Source organism: Myotis davidii, unplaced genomic scaffold (genome assembly GCF_000327345.1).
Source record: "Myotis davidii unplaced genomic scaffold, ASM32734v1 scaffold482, whole genome shotgun sequence".
Taxonomy (NCBI): Eukaryota; Metazoa; Chordata; class Mammalia; order Chiroptera; family Vespertilionidae; genus Myotis; species Myotis davidii.
Window position 1 is genome coordinate 806,737 of NW_006293550.1, and position 9,963 is coordinate 816,699.

Genomic DNA, 9,963 nt, shown 5'->3' on the forward strand with positions numbered 1-9,963 from the left:
TAAGTTGACTATTAGCTTTCAATACAGTAAGTGATTTGGTAAGCATAAGTGTGCTCACTATTTCTAGTTCTCTTTTCCTCACAAGCACATGAAATAGTTATCCCCACCTTCTCAAAGTCATGGATTTGTTTCCTCCAGTAAAATGTGTGTGGTAGTAGTTGTGTCACTTCTTGGTGAAAACATTTAAAAGCTTATGTACAATTCACTATGTTCTCTCTCCCCTTGCAATGTTAATTGTGGAAGCCTATGTACACTTTGAAGTAATATAAAATCAAAACAGCATGGAATACTGAGCCAACACATGGAGGACAGCTGCTTGGAAAGTCCTACAGTGGACTTCCCATGAGCAAGAAATAAACACTTGCCTTAGCTGTTTGGGCTCATGGATAGAGCACGAGCCTGGGGACTGAAGGGTCCTGGGTTAAATTCCAGTCAAGGGCACATGCACAGGTTGCAGGCTTGGTCCCCAGTGGGGGATGCAGGAGGCAGCTGATCGGTGATTTTCTCTCATCATTGATGTTTCTATCCCTCTCTCCCTCTCTCTTCTTCTCTGAAATCAATAAAAATGTATATTGGGAAAAAATAAATAAACACTTATCTTAAACCACTGTAATTTTGTGGCTGTTTTATCACATTATAATCTATTTCATTCTGAATGATGAAAATAGTCTTACTGCCATCATTCTAGTCAAGAATCTCATTTCATCTCCCAGAGATTGTTGAAATAGAATCCTAGATATTACTTGGTTTCTGTTATATTTTCCATCTTCACTGAGGTACAGCTGATAAACAAAATCATAATACATTTAAAGTGTATAATACAATGATATGATGTATATAGACATTGAGAAATGATTCTCATAATTGAGTTAATTAATACATAAACACTTTTTTTTTCAGTGAGAACATTAGAGAGCTATTCTTTTAGCATATTCCAATACAGTATAAGTATACTCATCATGCTGTACATTAGATCCTTAGAACTTAATCATCTTTCTTTTGTTTTTTACTTTTATTAGCATTTATTTTATGCTCAATTTACTCCCATGCCATAAGTTTTTGTTTCTTCTGTTGTATCATTTTCTTCTGTGCAATCTCCTCTTCTGGTTTAGGGACCATATGAACTTTTTCAGTGAGGATCACCTCAGTGTGGGAGGGAGAGCTCCCGTATGGCTCTGTGCCATGTCTTAGGACAGTGATGGCGAACCTATGACACGCAAACTCATTTTTTTGGTTGATTTTTCTTTGTTAAATGGCATTTAAATATATAAAATAAATATCAAAAATATAAGTCTTTGTTTTACTATGGTTGCAAATATCAAAAAATTTCTATATGTGACACGGCACCAGAGTTAAGTTAGGGTTTTTCAAAATGCTGACACGCCGAGGTCAAAAGGTTCGCCATCACTGTCTTAGGAGCTTTGTTCACCTGGATATGCTTAATGACCAGAGAATCTACATCTAAACCTTTAAGTTCAGCATTACTCTCTGCAATTTTAAGCATGTCCAGCAGTACTAGTAATGAAGCACTCTTTTGGGGCCACCGACCCTGTGTCCAGGCTACTGTTTGGCTTGACCACACCGACAAACTCCACCATTGTAATGACAGAATGGCACACATTGCTTCTGTATAATGACATCCTCTAGATACTTGGTGGCTTTACAGATCAGCATACCCTTGATGGCCTGGGCATTTTCACGAGGGTTCTTTAAGAGATCACAAAAATTTGAACCTCTTGTTTTGCATGATTTTGTGGGGTTTCCTGGGTTCAGTGAATAGCGAACCATTTTCAGAGGTCACCTCAGGCCGCTTATGGGAAGGGAACTTATTCATCTTACAATTGAAAATGTATACGTTTTGCCAACCTTTTCCTTTTTCCCATATCCCTCAGCCTCTGGCAACCACCATTCTACTCTGTTCTGGTTTAAATTTTTTTATTTAATTCCACATAAATGATACCATGCAGTATTTGTCTTTCTCTGTTTGGCTTATTTCACTAGCATATTACCCTCCAGTTTCATCCATATTGCCACAAATAGCAGTCTTTCTTTCTTTTGGAGCGGGGTAAGGCTTAATAATATTCTTTTATATATATTTAATATACTTATATATGATACATATATAATTCATAGTATATTTATATATAGCATTGGCTTATCCATTCATCCATAGATGAATACCTAGGTGGTTTTCATATCTTGGCTATTGTAAATATGATGAACATGGGAGCACAGATATCTCTTTGCGATAGTGATTTTATTTCCTTTGGTTCTATACCTACAAGTGGGATTGTTGGACTATATAGTGCTTCTATATGTACTATACATATAGTAGTTCTGTATATATAGCTCTATTTTAGTACTTATATAGTATTTTATGCTACTATAAACATATAGTATGTATATATGTGTGTATATATACATATATATGTACATATATATATTCTATTTTAATTCTTCAGGGAACCTCTATACTGTCTTCCATATGGCTTCACCAATTTACATTCCCACCAAATGTATACAAGGGTTCCCTTTTCTCCATATCCTTGCCAACATTTATTTGTTGCCTAAATGTTACTTTCTAATCTTTCCCACCTTTGATTCATTTTGTAAACATTTCACAAGGTAACATTCTTAAAATACAACCACAAAAATCACACAAACAAACATATAGGAAACAAAAAAACAAGACTAATCCTTATTTCCTATGGCTTAAACACTTTAGCCTGGTTGTTTGTTTTCACCAGGGAAATATTAAAAGATTATTGTGGAAAAATAAAATATACCATTGTTCATAAGGAAAATAATACAATAATTAAGTAATAATACAAGAATAAACTGTGTTCTGCATACTCACAACTATAAACCTACTTTTGCCCCATTCTAGATAAATCAGCAAAACAAAAATTATCCATAATCCCACCATTAGAAATGATCTTTGTAGATATTTTGGCATAAATATTCCCAGAGTTGCACCATTAAATTGAATTTAGTTGAACATTTATGTTCCAATCACTGTTCTGGGCACTAGGGATATAGTTGTGAACAAAACATTTTAAAAAATTTCTATCAAAAAAAAAATTTCTATGCTCAAAGATCTACATCTAGTAGTGGGAAGGATGAGAGGACAGTAATAAACATAATAAATAAACTAGACCATATATTAGCATCCTATCTAATAATAGACAAACATGGTTATTGACCATACCTTCGCTACACCTCCCATAGGCTAATCAGCGTGATATGCAACAAAGATGGCAGCTAATTTGCATACTGCAGGCAGGGTGGGACAGTGCCATCCTGCCTGCCCCACCGCCATCTGGGCCTGCTATTTGCAACCCAGGGCAGCCGAGCAGAGCAGCAGCGATCGTCGGCCCGCCCAGGTGTCCCATGTGTGACCCGACCCAGGGTGGTGCCCCAACCCCCGGATCGGCCCTGCTGTGTGCACAACCCAGGGTGTCGGGGCAGGCACCGAGGGATCGGGCCTTCCATCTGCCACCCGGGGAGCGGGCCTAAACCAGCAGGTGGTTATCTCCCGAGGGGTCCCAGACTGTGAGAGGGCACAAGTGGGGATGAGGGACACCCCCCACCCTCCTCCCCCGCCAGTGCACAAATTTTTGTGCACTGGGCCTCTAGTAAGATTATATGAAGAAATATAAAACTGGGTAAAGGAATGGGGCTAGAATTAAAACTGGGAATGGTTTTAAGATTAGGACTGGGAATGGGATTAGATTAGTAGTTACATATTTGATAGGATTTAGTTGCAGATTTAGAACCGTATCAAAACCAAATTTTGGCCAAATAAAATTGACCAGGTTTTTATTGATATTGAGCTAAAGCCAGATATCACCATCTCAGATTTTTAATTCTGAGGTAAATTAAAAATCCAAAAATTTTATCCAAAGATGTGTTATTTAATTTTAGTCTTAAAATTTTCTGTATATAATTTTTCAAAGTTTGATGTTACAATATAGGCAGGATACATAGTTTTCCAGCACTGGTTAGAATTGCTGTCACTGTAATACACATTTGTGGTATTAAAAAGTTTTTTAAAATTTTGCTGTCATATTTTTTTTAGAACATCCCCTTTATTTGCGACTTAGGTGAAATGTGAAACCCAAGAGATCAGATTGTTCTCCAGATAATTAACAAAGACACAAAAACAAATAACTACAAATCATATGTTTAAAATGAAGTGAAACACCAGGATCACCATACATAAAAAATACACAAAGTCTGCCCTGGCCGGTTTTGCTCAGTGGATAGAACATCAGTCTGTGGACCAAGGGTTCCTGGTTCAATTCCAGTCAAGGGCACATACCTTGGTTGCAGGAGGCAGCTGATCTACATGAGAAACCAATCCATGTGTTTCTCTGTCTTTCCTTCTCTTTAAAAAAATTAATGGGAAAGTATCCTCAGATGAGGATTAACAAAAAACAAACACATACACACACACACACACACAAACAAAACGAATTCCCTGAACCTTGCCCTTTCAAAAGTAAGCTAATTCAGCCCAGCCAGTGGGGCTCAGTTGGTTGAGCATCATACCATGCACCAATAGGTCGCTGGTTCAAATCCCATTGCCCAGGTTTTGGGCTTGACCCCCAGTACAGGTGGGGAGTGCAGGAGGCAGTTGATCTACATTTCTCTCTCATTGTTGTTTCTATCTCCTTCTCTCTACCTCTCCCTTCCTCTCTCTCTTAAAAAAAAATCAATGAAAACATATAATTTTTAAAAGCTAATTTAAATACCATGCCAGCCCTAACTTTTCCTCGTTCTATAGCACACTTGAATAATACATAACACACTCTTTGTTTCTTTTTATTTGTTTGTTTTTTAAATATTGTTTTATTGATTTCGAAGAGGAAGGGAGAGGGAGCGAGGGAGAGAAACATCAGTGATGAGAGAGAATCATTGATTGGCTACCTCCTACACACCCCCTCCTGGGGATCGAGCCCATGGTCATGTGCCCTTGACTAGTATCAAACCTGGGACTCTTCAGTCCACCAGCTGATGCTCTATCCACTAAGCCAAATCAACCTCGGCCATAACACACTCTTTGTATTGTCCTTGGTGCTTTAATACAAATAGGCATTAATCATACCTCAAACTAGACCAGTGGTCGGCAAACTCATTAGTCAGCAGAGCCAAATATCAACAGGACAACGATTGAAATTTCATTTGAGAGCCAAATTTTTTAAACTTAAACTATATAGGTAGGTACATTGTTATTAACTTAATTAGGGTACTCCTCAGCTGGCCTTTGCTAAAAACATCCTCATTATGATTGAGGTACGTTCGCTGAGGTCGACCCCTTCCAACTCTCCCATCCTCAACTTGTGCATGAATCGCGTGCACCTCCCCTGCGCTGCTTCTCCTGTCGCCTGCGACCAACCCTCACGAGCTGCAGTTTGCCGACCACTGAACTAGACAGTAAGTTCCTTAGAGGACAGAATCGTAACAGTATCTATCACTACTGTGTAATAGGCACCTATCAAAAACAAGCTGTCATTTATTATTTATTTATTTATTTTGTTATTTATTTTTTTAGCAAGCATTTCTCTATGATCCAGTTGTAGTGAGAAGGATGATGTGTGCTGGTGGTAGGATATGGATCTAGGACAGTAAAATACAAATTACAAAATAGGGAGTCAATATCTAGTGGGCATTCAATGCAATCACTATTAAAATATCAACAGCATATTTCACAAATCTAGAACAAATACTCCAAAAACATATATGGAACCAAAAAAGACTCCAAATAGCTGCAGCAATCCTGAGAAAGAAAAACAAAGTTGGACGGATCACAATATCAGACATCAAGTTACACTTCAAAGCCACTGTAATCAAAACAGCCTGGTACTGGCACAAGAACAGGCATATAGATCAATGGAATAGAACAGAGACCCAGGAAATTGACCCAAGCCATTATACTCAATTAATATTTGACAAAGGAGCAAGAGAATACAATAGAGTCAAGACAGGCTATTCAAAGTCACTGATCATCAGAGAGATGCAAATTAAAATAAATGGTGTTGGGAAAATTGGACAGATACATGAAAAACAAATGAAGCTAGACCACCAACTTATACCACACACAAGAATAAACTCGAAATGGATTAAAGACTTAAATGTAAGTCATGAAACCATAAAAATCCTAGAAGAAACCATAGGCAGCGAAATCTCAGACATCTCTCATAGCAATGTTTACAGATACATCTCCTAAGGCAAAGGAAACGAGGAGAAAATAAACAAATGGGACTACATCAAAACAAAAAACACATCAAAAGAAACCATCAACAAAACGAAAAGGCAACCTACTGTATGGGAGAACATATTTGGCAATAACACATCTGACAAAGGGTTAATATCCAAAATATATAAGGAACTCATACAACTCAACAAAGGGAAGACAAACAATCCAATCAAAAAATGGGCAAATGACCTAATAGACACTTTTCCAAAGGGACATACAGATGGCCAAGAAACATGGAAAAATGCTCAAAGTCACTGATCATCAGAGAGATGCAAATTAAAATGACAACGAGGTATCACTTCATACCTGTTAGTATGGCTATCAACAAATCAACAAATGACAAGAGCTGGGAGGATGTGGAGAAAAGAGAACCCTAGTACACTGCTGGTGGAATGCAGGCTGGTGCCGCCATTATGGAAAACAGTACGGAGTTCCCTCAAAAAATTACAGAAACTGCCATTTGACCCCACTTCTAGGAATATATTCTAAGAAACCCAAAACACCAATCAGAAAGAATGTATACACCCCTATATTCATAGCAGCACAGTTTACAATATCTAAGATTAGGAAACAGCCCAAGTGCCCATCAGTAGACGAGTGGATAAAAAAAGCAGTGGTACATTTATGTCATGGAATACTCTGCAGCAGTAAAAAGGAAGAATCTCTTGTCCTTTGAGACAACATGGAGGGACCTGAATTGTATTATGCTAAGTGGAATAAGCCAGTCAGAGAAAGACAAGTATCACATGATCTCACTCAAATGTGGAATCGAATGAATAAAATAAACTGATGAACAAAATAGATCCAGAGACACAGAAGCATGGAACAGACTGTTGAATCTCAGAGGGAAGGTAAAAGTGGGCGGGTAGGAAGAAATCAACCAAAGAACTTGTATGTATATATATCCATAACCCATGGACACAAACAATAGAGCAGTGAAGGCCTGGAGTGGGCTGGGGGAGGGGGGGGCGCATGGGGGGGAGGAGGGGAGCAGGCTATAAGAGGTCACTGGGGGGAAAAGGTAACATATGTAATACTTTCAACAATAAAGATTTTTTTAAAAGTCTAATGGGCTGCCTAGACACAAGGGCTAATATAGCTTTGATTTGCTAATACTAAAAGCCAAACTACAGTATAATTCTCAACAGTACAATATTTAAATGGAAACCCCCCCCCTAAACACATGCACACTTTATTACAATCAAAGATTAGATAACAATTGTAACTACTACTCTATTTAAGGTCATCAACATTGTAGGTAATGTATAACCCCAAAACATGCTGAAGATATGGTCATTCAGTCAAGAGCAATTCTGATATTGGTTTCCTGCTCCTTGTGAAGAAGATCCTCAAAAATCTGTGCTACCTTCCTCTGCAGCGTGCCTTCTGGTTAACCAGCACAGAGAGTCCGTTTACTTTCAGCTGAAGTCTTTGGAAGAGTAAAATTCTTCTTTGAGTAATTCACTTCTCTGTTTCTCTAACATTTCCTTTCTTTATAGTCTTTTTTCTTTAATGTCTATATTGGAAGTGATTTGTTATGAATGTTGTTGAATCACAAGTTTTGGAGGTTTTCCCTCCTTGTGAAATTTTGGGATCTCAAAATTGATATTCTACTCTTAATTCTTTCTCACAAGATGAGAAAGACCCGTGGCCTAAGTGCATTTAATAAATAAATATAATACTTAGAGGTTATTTTGTTTACTGATATGATTGCTAGCACACCGAACAAATTCGCAGGGATTAGAATATATTTATAATTTAATAATTTGGGGTTAAGAATAAAGTGGTGAATAGACTGACATGGTTGAATCAGACAGCAAAAAAGAAGAGAACTTAAAGGAGGGAAATGTAAAAAAAAATCAATAATTCTTTTGTTCTTATAAAAACGGTTATTTGGCTGTGTTTGCTCAGTGGTTAGAATGTCGGCCCATGGGTCTACCAAAGGGTCTCGGGTTTGATTCCCAGTCAAGGCTACATACCTCAATTGCAGGCTTGACTCCCAGCACACCAGGCCTTGTGCAGGAAGCAACCAATTGATGTCTCTCTCTCTCACATAGATATTTCCTTCTCTCTGCTCCCTCCCACCTCCCTTCCACTCTATTAAAAAGAAAAAAAGAAAAACAGCAATGGGAAAATATCCTTGGGTGAGGATTAAACAAAACAAAAAAACTGACTAGCCTCAACCTCATCCAGTTGGCTCATAGAACTGTGGTAGGCAGTTAGACAGATGAGCAGAGCAGGGCAGAAAGCCCTAGGAACCTAGCAAAGCACAATTGTAGGATAAGACGTTGTCCCCAGGGTGACATTTCCTCCCCTAACATATCACTGGTCAGACAGAGCTGGCACCTCAGGTGGGCCAGACAGAGCTAGCACCTCAGGCCCTGGGGCAAATCCTGTTACTCTCTAGATTAGAAACTGCGAGGTGTCCCTTACCTTGGAAGCTACATGAATTTAGGTTCTCATTTATTCAGCAAAAGATTTTGTTCACACACTCAGAAAGCAACTCCAACTGAAAAGCCAAAGTTAAAAAGCAACCATTATTCCCCCCCGCCCCCCGTCCTTAGTTATCTGTTCTTATGTTTAGCCTAGTGTCTCTCAACCCTTAACCTTTAGCTTACCTCTAGGATCTTATAAACAGTTTAAAGAAAGCCAGCCTTTTACTTTAAAACAAGGAGGTTGGGAATTCCAAGAAAAAACTCACCCCAGTCCACCTGATGCAAAGCAAGGAGCCAGTGGGCAAAATGGGCCCCTGCTGGTACTGAGCACTGGTCTGGGTCTGCAAGGCGGTCCTGGATGGGTTCTCCCGAATCTTGCCACACAACCTTAGAGTCCAAGAACCTTAATATTGTGGGAGGGAGGGAGGGCACCAGGTGTCAGACTGATGGGATCGGACTGAACCTGGGTTCAGCAATCTTGGTACTTGGGTCCTGGCCAGGAAATAATTCAGAACCCAGACTCAAACTATAAAAGAACATTTATTTGGAAAACCACAGAGGTAGAAGAAGTAATTTCTAGAAGAAATGGGCTTCCGGCAGGAAACAAGTTATAGCGGTAAAGGAACGGCCCTTGGAGCTTAGAAGTGAGGAAGGTAAAGGTGACTGCCCAGAGGTAGGGGTCGGGGAAGGGAAAGTCACCTGTATGCTCTCAGAAGAGTACTCTGTCCTAAAGGTTTTAAGGGTGGAGATTTTAAGGGAAGATTTCAATAAAATATTTAGTAGTTTTCTAGGTGTGTCCTTTTAGGGTCTAGGTCTCCACTGATTGATTGGCCAGTACCAGGGCAGGGGGTCTTTACCCAATGCTGCTTGTCCTGAGGTGAGTTGTGGGATTACTTGTTTGGTGTTCCTACATTTCTGAGCCTGGAGCTGAAATACAACTGAGGCCTAGATGTTATCTAGAGGGAGAAAAGGTCAGGGAGTCCCAACCATATGACCAGTAATATGCTAGGGCAGGAAATATCACCCTGGGGTAGAGGTTCCACTCTACAATTGTGCTTTGCTAGCACCCAGGGCTTTCTACCCTGGTGACCTTCTGTACCTGGCCCAGCTTCTTTGCTCAGCTCATGTCTGTCTAGTTGCCTACCACAGAATCATAGAAAGCTAGACTGGAAGAGACTCTTTGAAATATGATCAGTCTATCAAATTTAGCTCACACATATAGGGAATCAATTGATATGTCCATTTGGTCAGAAATACTAGGAGTAGTAA

At 39.1% G+C, this 9,963-nt stretch overlaps 1 pseudogene; it reads right to left on the bottom strand.

The window, feature by feature from the left end:
- Positions 1-1,038: 1,038 nt before the first annotated feature.
- Positions 1,039-1,788, bottom strand: LOC107183678 (annotated as a pseudogene).
- Between the last annotated feature and the right edge of the window lie 8,175 nt (positions 1,789-9,963).